This window comes from Triturus cristatus, chromosome 11 (assembly GCF_964204655.1).
Source record: "Triturus cristatus chromosome 11, aTriCri1.1, whole genome shotgun sequence".
NCBI lineage: Eukaryota > Metazoa > Chordata > Amphibia > Caudata > Salamandridae > Triturus > Triturus cristatus.
This window is the reverse complement of record NC_140594.1, coordinates 279,637,320-279,657,368: the sequence shown is the minus strand read 5'-3', so window position 1 is coordinate 279,657,368 and position 20,049 is coordinate 279,637,320. Positions and strand designations below refer to the sequence as shown.

General features: G+C 47.9%; 1 protein-coding gene across 3 annotated transcripts in view; it reads left to right on the top strand.

Moving 5' to 3' along the window:
* The window catches only part of CCDC157 (coiled-coil domain containing 157), a 380,789-nt gene that overhangs the window by 244,450 nt on the left and 116,290 nt on the right, over positions 1–20,049 (top strand). The gene's annotated exons all lie outside the window — the stretch shown is intronic.

Genomic DNA, 20,049 nt, shown 5'->3' with positions numbered 1-20,049 from the left:
AAGCTACCTATTACTGTGCCATATAGCCATGACTTGCAGTGTAGGCAATGTCACAATTCAAAACACACAGGATGACTAGACATACAGAGGAAGTACCCATAGGCAGGCTGGACTCCAGCAAGAGGAGGTAAGCAGCCATAGCTGTGTCATAATGCCAGGGTATCTGCTGTGCATGTCTTGAGAAAGTGAAAGTTGAGAGAGAACATTCTCAGGCTTTTAGTAGAGTTTTAAAACGTATGTTAATTTTCTTTTCACACAGCCATAAACTGAATAACAGCTGTGTACCACACTCAGCAGACTGACATTGTCGGTTAGAGCTAATTTGGAACTTTGCATCCATTCACATTATGAGCTATCCTTCTGCCTAATGAAAAACTCTCAAAACATTGGGCCATAAGTATAAAGGTATCTTTTTGTTGCAAAGCCTGCAATTCACAAAATAAGACAGGGTTTGAGACTACGAATTACATGACCCTTTTTACGTGTCAGAAAATCCTTTCCGGCTTGTAAGAGGGCTTTTGCAACCCTGCCCAAATCCTTAATAGGGGTGTGTGAAAAGGGCATCGCCCTCCTATCGTCCTGAGAGTAATGTAGCAATAGTTGATTACATACTGACACCTCAAAGGGGATGGTGTCTGATTCGCAAAGGGGAAGCTGTCCCTGTGGGATATCTTCCCCTTTGGTAATCATGATGTTTGCCTTGTGGGGCGCTGGGTGTGAGGGATCTAGGGGCCAATGATTGCTCTCCTTGATTTCTCCCTATAAGAGAAACATTTTTTAAAGCAGCACTGCCCTTTTAATGGAAATCGGTTGCTTTAGAAAAACATGTTACATGTTCGAGAATGTAAATGAATGGACAAAGGTTTGCTGTTCCATTCAGGCCTCCATCCTTACATTTGCAGCCCATCCTAAATGGTTGATGTGAGAAAGTGGCTCTGTATATACTGTTCCTTAATAGGTACAGGGTGTACAGAGTCCACAGTCCCCCAGGGTTTGACAGAGGTTAAAGTTAGGTATAACCTTACTCTCTGAAGTGGTAGCTTGGTCGAGCAGTAAGGCAGTACCAGAGGACAGTGTAAAGCATTTGTTGTACACACTCAGTCAGCAAATGGTTTCACACACTCAATAACTGAACTCTAGGCCAATGGTTTATATATAAAAAAGATATGCTTGTTTTATTTTAGAACCAACACTTGGAGTTAAAATATACTTTCTCAACAGTAGATGTTTCATATAAATACTTTTGCAATATGAAATAGATTTTAGTAAACAGTTACAAGAGGTTGCAGTAGGCAACTCTATTTTTAAACACAACAATACATTGAGCTCAATGGTAAATTCAAGTTATTTGCAACAGATTACTGTTTAGATTACTTTTGAAATTCCAGGACTGGATCCTAGATTCAGTCCTGGGTCAGTTCTCAGAATCAAGTGATGAAAGTCGACTTAAGTACTGTAATGATTTTTAACTAATATTTAGCTATTTTAAAAGTTGACAGAAAATATTTCAGAGAAAACAATCAATGATTCTCTATGGAAGAAAATGCAGGTTACAGGTACAGTATGTCCTCGTTACTTTTGTAATCCAGTACTGGGTGCCTAGACTCAGTACTGGGACCTTTATCCAAAACAGGTAAGCAATTACGTTTTCAGATATTATACGATTTTTGAAGAATATTTAAAGATTGCAGAAATCGACACTTAAAAGAAATTTCACAGAAAAACAGTCAGTGGTTTCCTATGGAAGAAAATTGAGTTAAGGGTAAGTACAGTTGTAGAGATTTTTTAGAGTCAGTGCTGGGCACCAAGATCCAGCACTGGGAGTTCACCTAGGAACAGGTGAGTAAATTTGTTTTTGTCACTCGGCTGATTTTTGGTGAATATTTGAAGATTTGAAAAGTCCACACTTAGAAGAAATTTCAGGAAAAAGCCAGTCAATGTTACCCTATGAGGAAAATAGAGTTTGCGGTTTAAGGGTAAGTACTCGACTGGCAGAGTTGAGGTTCTGGGCACAGACCTAGGGGTCTCCCAGGGTCAGGTAGGTACAGTTGGTTCACCCTCAGCGGCTCTAGGGCGGCTGGGTGCAGAGAGAGTTAGGCCCAATGTTATCCTATGAGGTATAGGGGGGCCTTATTTGGTGGCTGCTCACTGGCAAGCCACGTGGCTGTGGGAGCTGGGCTCCTGGTCACTTACTCAGGGCAAGTGGGGAAGTAGGAAGGAGTAGAGTTTTCACTACCAGGGCCACTCGGGCGGCTGGGTGCAGAGTGCTTTTGAGCCTTCGGGCGCTCAATGGATGTCAATGGGAAATCTCCGGTTAGGAAAAAGAGTGCAAGCTCGGGGACGAGGACTCTTCAGGTGCCACCACCACTTCGAGACGTAAGTTGGGTAGTTGGAGGATAGGTAGGTACCCCGGGGTTGGACACAGGGGGCCGTGGGGCGCCACGTGCAGAGGTGCCTTTAGGTGTCGGGAAATCTTACCCTCAGTTGATCGTGGTTGGGGGGGTACCTGGTTCTGAGGCTGCAGGCTTCTTCAGGAATGTTGAGGGAGGTCCTTGGGTGCCGGACTCGGGGTCACAGTCGCCGTGGGGTCGTCCTCAGGGTCTTTGTTCACTCCGGCACTGGCCAGGCTCGGCTGGTGCAGAGTGTGCTGGGTTCGCGGTTCCGGGCTGCTGCCAGGGGTTAGAGATAGGTTTCGAGTAGAGCCTCTACTCATGGGAGTCCCAGGGGCTTAGAGCCAAAAGGTAGCCAGGTCCTCCGGGGTTGGTGAGGTTGCTGGCCACGAGAGATGCCGCGCTGGAGCAGGAGCAGGTTCGAGGGTCGACAGGCCGGTAGGGCTGGGGCCAAAGCAGTTGGTGTCTTCCTCTTTTTAGCAGCTGCAGGGCAGGTTTTTGTTCTTCTTGCTCTTCTTGTAGTTTCAAATCTGGAATCTGGGGAAGGAAGGTTCAGGGTGCCCCTAAATACTAGATTTAGGGGCGTTACAGGTAGGTGAAGGGCAGGGACCAATGGGTCCCCGTCCTGGGGTGGGTACACCCCCTATCCTGCCTCTCTCCTGTGGGAGGGGGGCAGTAGCCTAGTCCTGATAGGGTAGGGCTCCCCATCTTCAAGATGGCGAGAGCCCGGAGATGTGCTTCACCTCGCCTCCCCCACCTTCGGGGTGGGGTTGGCAGGCTGGCACATCCCCTGTCCTTATTTGGGGTTTCCGGCCAAAGCTTCCCGCCAGAGTGGGGGGTTGCAGGGGCCTGGGGAAACTCACAGAGGCGGCATGCCTTTGAAGCTTCCCCCTGCCCATCCTGGGGAGGAGATTTAGCACCTCGCCCAGGATGTGCATTGTTGCAGGACCAGGAGAGCAGGGGCTCTCCTACCCAGGGGTCCAGCAACATGTCTGCTGGGTGGCAGCCTAGGCAGCCTCAGAGCAGATGTGGATTTGTAGGTTAGGTTCGAGGGGGCACCTCTGGGGTGCTGGGTACATTAAATCCCACATCAGTGTGGGTTTAATGTGCTGAGAAGTTTGATACCAAACTTCCCAGTCTTTAGTGTTGCCATTATGGTGCTGTGGAGCTCGTGTTTGGCGAGCTCCCAGCACCATGTACTCTTTAAATGGCAGCACTGCACTTACAGGGCTCAGGGATGGACCTGGGCACTGTAGTGGCACAGGGCTCTTGCTCCTGTGCCCACACCATTGGCATAAGGCACCCAGCTAGAGGGGTGACTGATGTATGCCATGTCAGTGTATGTGATGGGCATGGCACACAGGCATGTGTGCCATGTCAACTTTGTTTTTGTCTTGCACCCAAACACTCAGCCTGCAAAGGCAGTGTGTGTGTGTAAGGGTACAGGGCCTCTAAGAGTGGCACAAGGAGTGCTGCAGCTCTTAGAGGCCTTCCTGGGTCACAAAGCCCTGGGTACTTAGGGTACCATTTACCAGGGGCTGACATGTGGCCAAGGTTTGCCAATTTGGGTTTGGTTTGTTTCAGTGAAGGAACATAGGCCCTGGGCACCTGATTGGCAGGAGTCCAGGGCACACTCAGTCAAAGTACATTCAGCAATTCAGCAAAAAGTGGGGGCATACCAGGCAAGAAAGATGGCACTTTCTCACAGTTGAAAACTGCAATCCACCTAATTAATATACACCAGGCAGGTCAATTTGCAATTTACTGTGAATGTATAATTTGCAATGCAATCTATCACCACATAGATAGCATCACAAATAGAATACTAAACCAATCGGTCTGCAAATTGCACATCCCTAGTTTGCGAATGGGAATAGTACATCAGGCCAATAAACCCATCCCCACCCCTCCCATCTCCTCAACCCCCTTCCCAAAAATAACCAGTGGCTGTTTGGTCACTCAAAATAATTTGTCTTTTGTGTATCTGTCCAGTTTCTCAAGCAATTAGTACTAAAAGACGGCCAAGACCTAAATAATCAGGAAATAAATAACATAGCATGTGTGACCATGAGGAAACAAAAGCTAGTTGTGTAGCAGTGTTGCAACCTTCATGTGCATGATATGAGAGAAGAACCCAGGAAATCTTGTCCAGACTTGTTGGAAGGGATTGGCTCTGTTACAAGTCTGATACCCAAAAGAGCTCCTATACGAAGAGATGGTTCAGACATGAGGGTGATGGAGTTTTTTTATATTTTTCTTTTCTTTGCTCACTATGTGGCATCTCATATAATGGAAATATATTTAATGGGCACTCCTACAATTAGAGTGATCACCCATGTAGTTCTATACCTCTAAAACCCTGATCCATAAACCAAAAGGCATACATCCTTCCTCGATTAATCTTTTTCTGACAATAGGAGCGGTGATTCTAAAATTACACTAACAGAACCATCACTTTCTCTCTTCGAACTAAATCCCTATCCAATGCACAGTTTCAGTGAAGAAACATAGACATAAATGACAGTCTAGATCGAATTTAGAGTTTGAATTTATTGTATTAAAGATTCAAAATTCATTAGTATAAGCAATATCTTTAGCATTTCAGTTAGAGATATAACAGTTTTAATAAGAGCACTGAGCATTTGTGCAGAATTAGCTGAAATCAACTTATGGACTAACATCAATAACCTACTCTGACCTAGAGAAAACACATTTTAAAGTCTCTTATGGGCATTATCCAAAAAGCTAAGAAAGGAGGATAATTCTAGTTAAATTTTGGGAAGAAAGGTAAATAATTTTAAAAATCCTCAGAGTTTAGTCTGAATAGGAAATACATGAAAGAATAGAGTATGCTGTGCACTCCATAAGAAAATAAATCAAGTGCTCAGACCAACCAATCGAGTGCGTCGCAACCCATAAGCAAAATAAATTATGTGTGTTCAGCCAAAAATAATTTGATTGTGATGCCCATGTCAGGGGTTTCTTCTTTTATAAATTTATAATGAAATGTCCGTGTCATGTGGTGTCACACCACCATTGAAAGACCATCACCAGTCCAGGATGCACATTAGGCCATCTAAAGAATAGAAACATCAGCAAAGTTCCCCATGTTCGCCATGAGAACGGAACGATTCAGAAGTCCACATCGGCTGTCAAAGAGATGCATAACAGTAACATACAGCATTGTAGGTAACTCAGTTCTACCATTCCCAATTAAATGGAATTATGCAGGGAACATCGAATGCACAGTTTGAAATACGAAAATGCAACATTATTCGTTAACTAAGCCATTGTTAAGAATTTAGAATAAAGGTTAACGCTAGACATGTCCTAACACGGAGCTTTTAACTGGTCTTTACATTTACTTCATCCAATGCATTTGCGATTATTACTGAATTATATAAATTCATAATAACTTTCATAAATCAGTATTAATATTCATATACTATCATCATAACACATTACTTATGCCTAGATATGCTTGATTACTGCAAATTTAATTAATCCTATGAAAGTTCACGTTTTTCTACTTACAAGATCTAAAATTAGTTTCAACATTTTCATAACCTATATCATTTCTAATATCTTTCTCTAAATTTCAAACTTCTAGCACGTTTTAAGTAGTCATACCACCAACATTTCTATTCCATATTATTTCCCTATAGCACTCTTTAATGACACTAGGCCATGTTTTTCTCTTCCACGTATTACTATTGTATACATTTGCATGAATACTTACCTCTTATGTTTTAAAGCACTCTTTAACAGTTCTTCTGCTACTCTAAATTTCTCTTTTTTCATTATTTTTTAATGTGTCCAAATTTGTGTTTTCAGTTACCTTGATCATATATATGTTTTTAAGATTCACACTCTATTAAGGGTAAAAGCATAGTCCGTGCCAAAACATTGCATATAGGTTGTGATGTTATACTGGGTTTCAAGTGTTTATTTGGCTGTGTTCTTTTTTGATTTATATTCTTGTTAGTAAACTTAAAAAATATAGAGCATGAGTGCACAACTGTATCACAGTTGTCAAACTATCCTTTTTTTCATACACAATGAGACTCCAGTCTTAACCAGATTTTGCATGGCATTGATTTACATATACTATAGCTCTGGGACTCATTAATTGAAAATTAATCATGATCGACTTTAGGTTTTGCTTTCACTAGCAATGGTTCATGATAAAACAATGCATCCTTTGACTAACAAGAGGTGGATGGTGACTCCCAAATCCAGATGAGCACTATTCTTCTCAAGTAGCAAGGCCATTCTCACCAATCTCCTAATCAGTCTCAAAATATGTTCTAGGATGCCTGCAAGGTTTGACACACCTTCTCACGTACATTTTATCAAATATCCTTAGAATTAGAAACCAACACTTATTCATTGTATAATAAACACAGTACACAGTGAAATACTTCAGTAGATGGGAAACAGCCTTACCACGCAACATTTACAACCCAATACTTTTACCATGTAGCCTATACCACTCATGTCTTTGCCATGCTAGCGCTTTTACCATGCATGCATTTACCACTCATAGTAAGTATATTTGAGGTAAGTGTGTGTATGTATGTATATATATATATATATATATATATTACCTACTGGCGGTCGCCAGTAGGTAGTTATAGTTAGGACCCCTTTTCCATAGGAAAACCTCAACATTCTATTTTGAATAACTTTGGCGCCGGTCGATGAATCCTCGCGAATTTCTCAAAATAGGTGGGGCGCTACGCTCCGCTCCTACCCTGAAAGTCTCGGGGGGATTCGTCAAGCGGGGGCTGAGATAAAAGGGGGGTCCCAAAACACGTTTTTCCCATGCATTTTTCCATAGGACCTTTAGAACGAGCTACAGCCCGAACGGCTGAACAGAATTACTAGAAATTTGGCAGAGAGGTAGTCCCTAGGTCAAGGAAGTGCCTTTTGTAGGTTTGGTGTAAATCTGTTCAGTAGATTCTGAGAAAATAGCCTTTAAATCAATATATATATCTGAGCCCGCTTACGGTACGCTTACCGTACGCTTACCGTAAGCGTACGGTGGCGTGCGCGAGCGCGATTCTGATTGGCTCTTAGATCTTAGTAAACATTCGAATCGGCCGAAACCAGGAAGCGGCGGCCGCCATTTTGTCTCTCGCACTGAGTGTTGTTTATCAAACAAGATGGCCAAAAACATGTTACGGGGCTGTTTTGACAACTCCCTCCCACATAGTCATGTTGAGGGAGTCCCCAAACATCCCCCAAGAGCAAAAACGGTTTTATTTTTTTTTCGGCAATTTCGCCGAGTACGCTTACCGTACGCTTACCGTAAGCGTACGGTAAAAAAAAAAAAAAAAAAAAAACACTATCCACACTTACCCCACCCCCTGTGCTTTTGGTGGCCGTAGGCCACCAAATGTACAGGGCTTATTAATAGGTAAAAAAAACTACATTTTGGCAACATGAAATTATAAAATCGAAATAAAAAAAACACTATCCACATTGACCCCACCCCCTGTGCTTTTGGTGGCCGAAGGCCACCAAATGTACAGGGCTTATTAAAGTTGATAAAAACCGTGCACGGAACGAACTGCGTTAAGTGGGCGCGCACGCCTCGAATGGTGTAAAGTAACTTAGCATTTAAAAAACCGTACAAATTCACTGAAAAAACCATAGGTTTCACACACGTTATAGTTAGGAATTAGCATTTAAAAAACCTTGCAAATTCACTGAAAAAACCATAGGTTTCACACATGTTATAGTTAGCGGAAATTTTACTGATAAAAAACCAGTGAAATTGCCCCGTTATAGTTAGTGCTGGCAACTATAACTCACGCGACCGCAATCTTCTGCTGATGACATATGTGTCTTTATGAAAAAAAAATATTTGTAATATATGTATAGCTAAAAATGTATGGAAGAAGACATGGGCAAATAAGTGTCTAAATACAGTATTAGCATCAGCAGAGGATTGCGGTCGCGTGAGTTATAGTTGCCAGCACTAACTATAACGGGGCAATTTCACTGGTTTTTTATCAGTAAAATTTCCGCTAACTATAACATGTGTGAAACCTATGGTTTTTTCAGTGTATATATATATATATATATATATATATATATATATATGGATATATATATATATATGGATTCAACAAAATGCCCTGAAGAATTGAAAGAGCACTCGACAATGCTCTGCCATCCAGCATGATTATGCAGCCTACCTTCATGCTGCGTGTTGGAAACCGGGCAACCGGGTTAGCAGTCACCAGGTTCCCAGCACAGTGGTAGCTTGGCTCGAGCGGTTGGGGATTAGGCACCGTGTTAAGCGTACGTCACACCCTCACAATAACCATGCGTTCATCCGTTCCAAAAACGACACTACACCGTAAAAATTATGGAAGACAAGATGAAAATATATATGTCTATGTTATTTTCTCTTAGTTGCAGGTTTCATAACATAAATACAATACAATAGGATTTTCCTTTAAAAGAGCAGGTCAAATAAACAATGCTACTTTGGGATTTCAATAAATAGGTTCAGGTCCTCATTAAGCAAAGAATAAATAGATGTGCAATAAATACAGACGGCAAATAAATACAGTCAGACAATAAATACAGTGCAAGAATAAATTAGTGGAAGACAATAAATAAAGCACCCTCAAAAAATAAGGAAAAGCAATCAATGACAGTTACAGATCAGATCACTTTCATGAGGTAACTTGGTCTTACTTTGCCCATACACAGCTCGTGGTCATTTGGGTGGCATGGGGGTGTCCCACCTAGATTGGTCAAGGCTGGGGCCTAAGCTGAGGCAGAACAAGGGTAACCTAAAGATCTGGCCCTCCAAACTAGACAGCCCCTCACAGATGTCACTGCACCAGTCTTAGTTCACCCCTGGCACTCCCAGGCTGGTTCTAACACCCCTCTAGCCCCTAGAATGGTCTTTTAGGGCTCCACGGGGCCTCAGACGCCCCCTCTACCACTTACTGCCCTTTTCACGATGATCGGCTCCGCTCGGCACCGTGTCGACGCCGTGAGGCGGCTCCGGATCGATGTCGCTGGGCGGCCTCGACTCTATGTTGCTGGGCGGTCTCGACTCGATGTCGCTGGGCGGTCTCGACTCGATGTCGCTGGACGGTCTCGACTCGATGTCGCCTTCCGGCGTCGCAGGGACACGGTCTCCCCGCTTCCGGGTGTCTCCGGAGTGCGATCTCCACTCCCGACCTCCGGCGCGCTTCACCTCAGTTTCCGGCGACTCCGGTGGGCGGACTTCACTCCCCCGTCGACGCCTCACCTCGACCTCGGGTGAATCTCCACTCGACCTCCGGCGCCTCTCCACGACCTCCGTCGGCGCCCTCACCTCGACCTCGGGTGAATCTCCACTCGACCTCCGGCGCCTCTCCCCGACCTCCGTCGGCGCCCTCACCTCGACCTCGGGTGAATCTCCACTCGACCTCCGGTGCCTCTCCACGACCTCCGTCGGCGCCCTCACTCGACCTTGGGTGAATCTCCACTCGACCTCCGGCGCCTCTCCACGACCTCCGTCGGCGCCCTCACTCGACCTCTGGCGGCTCTGGGTACGACGTCTGCTTTCTGTCAGCGCCGCTTCTCTACCTCAGGCCCCAGGTCTCCAGGCTTCTCGATGTCAGGACTCCAGTAGGACACCACTGAACAGATCAGGAACTTGCTGTTCTTCCTCTTTAAGGCCTGTTTCAAATGTTCAGTTCCTAAAGATGGTTCTTCTGGTCTTGGTCCCACACAGGGCTTTAGGCTGGGCTTGGTCAGTAGGGACTAGCATCAAGGGTGGGTTTCTGGACCCCACTCCAAGCACTGGTTTCCACCCCTGCTGCCTTACTCCGACCTCCTTCTATATCTGTCCTCTCTCTTCTCCAGTCAGTTGCCAACTGCCACCCTGAGATGGCCTCCCAACATTCTAAACTGCCTCCCACTGTCACAGGGTTCTAGAATGTTACAGAAGGTTCTAGAAACCTCCATTGGGTTCTGGTTATGTCACAGGTGACAATGGATGGCCACCATTTTGTGGCTCAGGCCCTCAGACAGAAGTTCCAGGGGTAGGGAAAATGGCTCCCTGACCCTGCATCAACACTAAAAAGTCTGGTGGTTCCCAAAAAGGAAAAATTATAACAGGGTTTGAGGCAAAAGTGGGACACAATAAATAATGATGAGGAGGGACCACCCAAAGGGCTGACAGGTCTAACACGCGTCCCCCCCAGCTGAAAGTGGGGAGAGCTACCCAACCCCTTGGGAGTTCTCATCACTAAGGCGGAAATACCTTGAGAGACCGTCTGCATTGGCGTGGTCCACTCCAGGCCGATGTTCCACCTGAAAGTCCATTCCCTGTAGGGAGATAGACCACCTTAGCAATTTGGGATTCTCCCCCTTCATCTGCATCAGCCACCGAAGGGGTCTGTGGTCGGTCTGAACTAGGAAGTGCGAGCCAAACAGGTATGGCCGCAACTTCTTCAGAGCCCATACCACTGCAAAGGCTTCACGCTCTATTGCACTCCACTTCTGTTCCCTGGGAAGTAGTCTCCGGGATAGGAAGACCACGGGTTGATCCAGACCCTCTTCATTGAGTTGCGATAACACTGCCCCAATGCCATGTTCCGATGCATCCGTCTGGACAATGAACTCCTTGGAAAAGTCTGGGGCCCTTAAGACCGGGGCCTCGCACATGGCTTGCTTCAGTTTCACAAAGGCCTGCTGACAAGCCTCCGTCCAGACTACCCGTCGAGGTTGCTTCTTGGACGTAAGCTCCGTGAGGGGGGCCACAATGGTACCATACCCCTTCACGAAGCGGCGGTAATATCCGGTGAGGCCCAGAAAAGCTCGGACCTCAGTCTGAGTCTTGGGGGGTTCCCAGGCCATGATGGCCTCGATTTTCGCCTGGAGGGGTTGCACCGCTCCCCTACCCACCAAGTGTCCAAGGTACACTACCGACCCCTGCCCGATCTGGCATTTACTGGCCTTGATCGTTAACCCAGCTTGCTTCAGGGCCTGGAGAACAGTTTGCAGGTGACGCAAGTGATCCTCCCAGCTGTTACTGAAGAAGGCAATGTCGTCCAGATAAGCAGCAGAGAAACTCTCCATTCCAGTGAGGATCTGGTTCACCAGGCGCTGAAACGTGGCAGGTGCGTTCTTGAGCCCAAAGGGCATCACGCAGAACTGGTAGTGGCCCTTGGGCGTGGAGAACGCTGACCTTTCCTTAGCTCCATCAGTCAGAGAGATCTGCCAGTACCCGGAAGTAAGGTCAAAGGTACTCAGATATTGGGCAGCTCCCAGCCGGTCAATCAGTTCATCCGCCCTTGGAATCGGATGAGCATCCGTCTTGGTTACTGAGTTCAGTCCCCGGTAGTCCACACAGAACCTCAGTTCCGGTTGGGCTCCCGGTGGTGCAGCTTTTGGTACTAATACCACCGGACTGGACCAGGGGATGCTGGAAGGTTCAATCACTCCTAGCTCCAGCATCTTAGTGACTTCACTGTGAATGCTGGCCTTCACCTTGTCTGTCATCCGGTAGATCTTTGACTTCACAGGTGGGCTGTCTCCTGTGTCCACGTCATGGACGCACAGGTGAGTCCTATCCGGAACAAGGGAGAACAACGAAGAGTACTGCCCCAGGACCTGGCGGCAGTCCTCCTGCTGTTCAGGAGTTAGGGACGGGGAGAGAATCACTCCCTCCACCAACCCATCCTTCTCTTGAGACGCAAATAAGTCGGGGAGAGGCTCGCTTTCCACGTTCTCTGCTCCGTTATTCACCATCAGCAATATGACTTCGGGCCTCTCATGGTGGGGTTTGAGGCGGTTGGCATGCAGCACCCGTAGGGGCTGGCGAGGGGTCTTCAGATCCACCAAGTAGGTAGCCTTATTCTTCTTCTCCAACACCTCAAAGGGTCCTGACCAGCGATCCTGGAGGGCGCTAAGCTCTCCTGGTTCGATCACCCACACCTTCTGGCCAGGCTCCAATTCCACCGGGTGAGCATTGTGGTCATACCACGCCTTCATTACTGCTTGGCTGGCTTCCAAGTTGTCAGAAGCTTGCTTCCACAACTTAGCCATTTGGCTCCGGAAGGCCAGCATGTAGCTCACCACATCCTGGGGAAGCTTTCTGGGAGTTCTTTCCCATCCGTCTCTCACCAGGCTGAGAGGTCCACGCACAGGGTGCCCATACAAAAGCTCGAAGGGGCTGAAGCCCACTCCCTTCTGTGGCACTTCCCTGTAAGAAAACAATAGACAGGGTAGGAGGACATCCCATTTCCTCCGCAGGCTTTCAGGCAGACTTCTGATCATGCCTTTCAAGGTTTTATTGAACCTCTCCACCAGACCATTGGTCTGGGGGTGGTAAGGAGTGGTGAACCGGTAGGTCACTCCACACTCCTTCCACATGGCCCGCATGTATGCTGACATGAAGTTGGTCCCCCTGTCAGACACAACTTCCTTGGGAAAACCCACTCGGGTAAAGATTCCCATCAGGGCCCTAGCCACAACAGGTGCAGTAATGGTCCTCAGAGGTATAGCCTCTGGGTACCGTGTGGCATGATCCACCAGAACCAGGATAAACCTGTGACCAGCTGTAGTAGGCGGATCTAACGGACCCACAATGTCGATGCCCACCCTTTCAAAGGGGGTGCTAACGACAGGAAGTGGTTCCAGGGGGGCTTTCAGCTTCACCCCTGTTTTCCCACTGGCTTGACAATACACACACGTCCGGCAATAGGTGTCGGACGACACTTTCATTTGAGGCCAATAAAAGTGTGGGACAAGCCGGGCAAAGGTCTTGTCTTGCCCCAGGTGTCCTGCCAAGGGGATCTCATGAGCCAATTCCAGGAGAAAGGCTCGGTAACGTTGAGGGACAACCAAGGCTCCTGACGATCCGTGCATGGGTGCCTTGGGTTCACTGTAGAGGAGGCCATCCTCCCAGTAAATGTTGTAGTTCCCCTCAACGTTCCCTGCTGCCTGGGCTTCGGCCTGTCGCCTCAGTCCCTCAAGGGTAGGACACTCCTTCTGGCCCTTGCAGAATTCCTCCCTGGTCGGCCCTCCCTCCACGTGCCACTCGGCCGGGATGGGTAGGTTCTCCAGTTCGGTAACATCCCCCTCCGCGGACTCCTGGTCCACCACCTCCGGTGGCCTATCCGTCACAGTGGGCGCGGATGCCGAGGCAGGCTCCTCCTGCCCTCGGTTCTTCCCTTGGTCGGCAGCCGGCGGTGCCTTTATTCCAGGCTCCCGCCTAAACGAACTCCCCCTCCGGGTAGTCGCAGACCCTGTGCCGACACAGGCCCAGTCAGGTGTACCCAGCATCTCAGCATGAGTCCGGTATTCCACCTCCTTCCAAGCATTATGCTCCATGTCATTCCCCAACAGACAATCGACTGGCACGGCAGGGCTTACGGCAACTCGAAGCAAACCTGCAACCCCTTCCCATTCAAATGGAACCTCGGCCACCGGATAGTGGCCCATTCTGCCGTCAGCCATCGCGGCAGGGTGGAGCACATCGGGAATCACCTGCTCTGGAGACACCAGTTGGCTACGTACCATAGTCATACTGGCTCCTGTGTCTCTCAGAGCCTCCCCTCTTTGGCCGTTGATGGTGACCCACTGCCCATACTTTGTGGTATTTGCAGGCACCTGGATCTTAGGAACCATCTCCCGTTCTCCCAGGGACACTAAAGTGACACCCGCCCACTCCCTTCCCTTATCTAAAGGCATCTCCTCCCCGAGCACTACACTAGCTACTCCGGGGGCCTTTCCTCCGATGGGAGGGGGTGGTCTTTTCGGGCACTTCACATCTCCCTTATAGTGTCCGACACCACCGCACTCGAAGCAATGGACAACCCTTGGCTGCTGACTCTGGCCAGGATTAGGGTTTCTGGGTGGGTTAACCCTAGGGGTGAATCCCGTTCCCTTCCCTTGGAAACTATTTTGGGGGCCTTTAGAGAACTCCGTTTTCTTTTCCCCTCCCTCTTTCTTCTGGGGGGCGCCCTGTCCGGTCTTTTGAGAGTCCCCTCCAGTCCCCCTTGTGGACACCCGGGTACTAGCCCAAATGTCCGCCTCCTCAGCAAGCTTCTGGGGTTTGGTCAGCTTGCTATCCACCAGGTGTTGACGCAGTTCGGGGAAACATTTTTCGAGCAGGTGTTCCTTCAACAACACATCAAACAACCCCTCGTAGTCCCTCACCTCGCTGCCTTGTATCCAACCCTCTAATGCCTTCTTTGCATAGTCCAGGAAATCCACCCAATTCTGTGTGCCCAGTTTGTGGCTACCCCGGAACTTCTGTCTGTACTTCTCGGGTGTTAGTCCAAACTTCCTCACGAGCGCCACTTTCATGGTGGGGTAGTGGGTCTGCTCATCCTGCTCTAGGGCCAATAATGTACCCCTGCCAGCTGGAGGCATGTATTTGTACAATCCCCCTCCCCAATATTTCTCTGGAACCCCATGGACTCTTAAAGAGACCTCATAGGCCGCCAGCCACTTGGCGATGTCATCTCCCGCACTATAGCTGGCTACTATGTCTTTTGGCAAATAAGGTTTGGGTTCCCTGGTGATTTCTCTTTCTTCGCTGCCACCATTAGGAACAGTGTGTGCCCCGACCCGTAGGATCTGGAGATCTATCTCCATGAGCCTCAACTCGTGAGCCATCCTCCGTTCCTCCTTTTCTTTCTCCAGCTTCGCCAACTCCCATGTGAGCTGTCTTTTCTCCCTCCGGTCAGTTAACTCTGCTTCTAATAAGCCGTTGCTAGAGACACTGCTGCCCTTCCTTGAAAGTGTTCTGGGCCCCGCTAATAGGTTCCCCACCTCAGGTTGGTACAAACCAGCCCCCTCGCTGACAGTCTCTCCATCCCTGTCCTCCTTCTCAACCTTACTTTCTCGTCGTGCCTCCCCCCAAGCCCTCAAGCTGGTCTGGAGCTCACCCTTCTTTGCACCTTGGGGACAAAACACCCCCTCTCGCTGACAAAACTCTCTGAGTTGGGCCACAGTGTAAGTTTCCACATCTTCCAACACAAACTCCATTTTTCCCACTCAGGATAGAAGACAGTTGCTTACAGAAGCTATGCAGGGGGGTACCTTTTGTAATACCTCCTCCCACCACCAGAAGTAAATTTGGAAAAAACAAAACTCAAAATTAGGAAGTCCGCTTGGAGAAAACTCCCGGTGTAGGCCTATGGACTACCCAAAGTTATTGTCGAGTAGACGCAAGCACAGCTCGATCCCACCGCTGAACACCAATTTTATGTTGGAAACCGGGCAACCGGGTTAGCAGTCACCAGGTTCGCAGCACAGTGGTAGCTTGGCTCGAGCGGTTGGGGATCAGGCACCGTGTTAAGCGTACGTCACACCCTCACAATAACCATGCGTTCATCCGTTCCAAAAACGACACTACACCGTAAAAATTATGGAAGACAAGATGAAAATATATATGTCTTTATCTTATTTTCTCTTAGTTGCAGGTTTCATAACATAAATACAATACAATAGGATTTTCCTTTAAAAGAGCAGGTCAAATAAACAATGCTACTTTGGGATTTCAATAAATAGGTTCAGGTCCTCATTAAGCAAAGAATAAATAGATGTGCAATAAATACAGACGGCAAATAAATACAGTCAGACAATAAATACAGTGCAAGAATAAATTAGTGGAAGACAATAAATAAAGCACCCTCAATAAATAAGGAAAAGCAATCAATGACAGTTACAGATCAGATCACTTTCATGAGGTAACTTGGTCTTACTTTGCCCATACACAGCTCGTGGTCATTTGGGTGGCATGGGGGTGTCCCACCTAGATTGGTCAAGGCTGGGGCCTAAGCTGAGGCAGAACAAGGGTAACCTAAAGATCTGGCCCTCCAAACTAGACAGCCCCTCACAGATGTCACTGCACCAGTCTTAGTTCACCCCTGGCACTCCCAGGCTGGTTCTAACACCCCTCTAGCCCCTAGAATGGTCTTTTAGGGCTCCACGGGGCCTCAGACGCCCCCTCTACCACTTACTGCCCTTTTCACGATGATCGGCTCCGCTCGGCACCGTGTCGACGCCGTGAGGCGGCTCCGGATCGATGTCGCTGGACGGCCTCGACTCGATGTCGCTGGGCGGTCTCGACTCGATGTCGCTGGGCGGTCTCGACTCGATGTCGCTGGGCGGTCTCGACTTGATGTCGCCTTCCGGCGTCGCAGGGACACGGTCTCCCCGCTTCCGGGTGTCTCCGGAGTGCGATCACCACTCCCGACCTCCGGCGCGCTTCACCTCAGTTTCCGGCGACTCCGGTGGGCGGACTTCACTCCCCCGTCGACGCCTCACCTCGACCTCGGGTGAATCTCCATTCGACCTCCGGCGCCTCTCCACGACCTCCGTCGGCGCCCTCACCTCGACCTCGGGTGAATCTCCACTCGACCTCCGGCGCCTCTCCCCGACCTCCGTCGGCGCCCTCACATCGGGTGAATCTCCACTCGACCTCCGGCGCCTCTCCACGACCTCCGTCGGCGCCCTCACTCGACCTCGGGTGAATCTCCACTCGACCTCCGGCGCCACTCCACGACCTCCGTCGGCGCCCTCACTCGACCTTTGGCGGCTCCGGGTACGACGTCTGCTTTCTGTCAGCGCCGCTTCTCTACCTCAGGCCCCAGGTCTCCAGGCTTCTCGACGTCAGGACTCCAGGAGGACACCACTGAACAGGTCAGGAACTTGCTGTTCTTCCTCTTTAAGGCCTGTTTCAAATGTTCAGTTCCTAAAGATGGTTCTTCTGGTCTTGGTCCCACACAGGGCTTTAGGCTGGGCTTGGTCAGTAGGGGCTAGCATCAAGGGTGGGTTTCTGGACCCCACTCCAAGCACTGGTTTCCACCCCTGCTGCCTTACTCCGACCTCCTTCTATATCTGTCCTCTCTCTTCTCCAGTCAGTTGCCAACTGCCACCCTGAGATGGCCTCCCAACATTCTAAACTGCCTCCCACTGTCACAGGGTTCTAGAATGTTACAGAAGGTTCTAGAAACCTCCAGTGGGTTCTGGTTATGTCACAGGTGACAATGGATGGCCACCATTTTGTGGCTCAGGCCCTCAGACAGAAGTTCCAGGGGTAGGGAAAATGGCTCCCTGACCCTGCATCAACACTAAAAAGTCTGGTGGTTCCCAAAAAGGAAAAATTATAACAGGGTTTGAGGCAAAAGTGGGACAAAATAAATAATGATGAGGAGGGACCACCCAAAGGGCTGACAGGTCTAACACTGCGCCGTTACTTTATCACTGCCGACGCGTTTCAAGGCCAAAAGGCCCCTTCTTCCTGGGCATAAACATCACATCTGAATCCTGTATTCCCCATTTCCGTCTTTATTCATTACCATACCCGCCTCCCGTGGGCGTGTAGTTGTTGCACTTTCGCTTGGTACATTTTGGGGCATGGAGTCCTTACTTCCATATAGTTATCCAAGGAGCGCCAGACCATGCTAGCAATGGGAGGCATAAGTTGTTTACTCAAGAGGAGTGAGTGTGCTCCTCAAAGACATGACACCCAGGCCAACCAAGTGTGATAAGATAAGAGTTGAAAAGATTTCCATTCAGGTCTTATGAATGGGTGTAGCAAAATGTCTATCAAGGCTTCTTCGCACATGAGCCGTATCAGCAATATTAAGTCGAGAGTGGATTGGCGTGAATTTCGACATTGTGACAAGAGAGGCTGTATTAAAAGGAGAGCACAGTTCTCGCTCAATATATATCCACGGTGGAGTACTGGGGAAATCTGGAAGAAACCAGGTAGCCTCTTGGGTCGCTAAAAAAGCTGTATGATATAGTTCACAGTTCGGAAGATTACAACCCCCTAAAGCGAGTGGTTTCCTGAGAGATTTTTAGAAGATCTGTGCCCTCTTGTCACTCCATAGAAATCTATAGGTGAATTTGTCAATTTCTTGTAAGAAAGAGGAGGAAAGATTCAGAGGGAGCATGGAAGATAGGAAATTAATGATTAGGATAATCCTCTAAGTGTCTGTAGCCTACCCCGCCAGGAAATATATTTGGGTAACCAGGCCAATAAGAGATCTTTCACTTTGTTGATAGTGTGAGATTCGGTAAAAAGTACAATGTCTTTAAGGTCCCTGCAAAACCAAATTCCCAAATATTTGAGATGTGTGGTTTGCCACTTAAGGGCTGAATCACCTAGCTGATAAGGAAGGCAAGGTGGATTTAAGGGGAACATGTCAGCTTTTTGTTTTCTGAGGGAAAGCCCAGAGACTATTGAAAATTCACTTGTAATGTTAACCCCTTCGGTGCTCATGACGGAATGGTTCCGTCATGACCCACGGTTGAGCTGTGCTCATGACGGAACCATTCCGTCATGACCACACCCGCGCAAGATTCCGTCAGCACAGCGGCGGAATCTGCGCAGCATCGAAGGGGTTAATTATAGAAGGGATTGCTGATTCAGGGAAGATGAGAATATCGTCTGCGTATGCAACCATTTTGAATGTGTGTGCACCGAATTTCAGTCCTTTGCTACTCGGGTCTGCATTAAGAAGCCTAAAATTAAGTAATTGGTCAATGGATAGAAAAAAAGAGTAAGGGTGAGAGGGGACATTCTTGTGGAGGTCAAAAAAGGGGGAGGTTGTGCTATTAATTCTAATGTTAGCTTTGGGGTTGGCATAGAGTGCCATGACCTTGTTAATAAAGGGGCTACCGAGGTTATGTGATTCTAGAACCACATGTAAAAAAGGTCAAGACACCTTGTCAAATGGCTTCTCTGCGTCAAGAGAAATTGCCGCTGTCGTTGCGAAGAGAGACGAGCTTTCTCAAAGATGTGACAGAAAGTACAAATGCTATCCCTGGCCGTTCCTGAGACCTTACCGGACGAAATGTAATGGTAAAAAATATTTTTAATATACTTGATGAGCGAGGTAGTAAAGGTCGTTTAAAAGGCTTTGGGATAACCATTCGGGCCAGGAGCTTTCCCTGAGCAGGTGGCTTTGATTGCTTTGGTAATATCCTCCATTTCAATTAGTCATCCTAAACTCAATTTGTCGTCTTTCGATACTGTAGACATGGGAAATGAATCGAGAAGCTTCTGACAAACCGATTTAACGCAGGTCTTTTGCAGGGTATACAATTCTTTATAGAAATCACGAAATACTTAACGGATCTCCTGGGTGCGGAATTTTTCCGAACCATCTTTATCCATAATATGAGTAATTTACGAGGTATTGGTATTGCCAAATTTGAGCATAGATGCTAGTGATTTTCCGGCTCTATTACGTAACACCAGTTGACAAGATTTTTGAACTTGAACCCCAAGGTAGGCGCTTTTACTGACTATGGAGTTGATTGAGTACTTCAACTGTTTTATCTCTTGGAGAGGGTTTTTTTTGCTGTAATGTCTGTATAACTTCTTTCCGTTTAATTTTGTCTCTCAGAGACTGAAGGGTTCTCTTAATATCGCCATTCTTTTTAGACATGTTTTAATTATTTGACCCCCCCGGCACATTTGAACGCATCCCAAAGTATTATCAGAGAGTCAACCACGGCACCCCTCCCTTTTATATTGACTTGTGGCCCTGGCGATGGGGTTCCCTAGCAAAATAAGGCTTGGGGAGAGAGGCTACGCAGCTCCTTCCACTTTTATTATGGGTTTGGCCCTGAAGAATGGGCCTAATAAGGCTTGGGGATGGAGGCCATGCATTTAAAG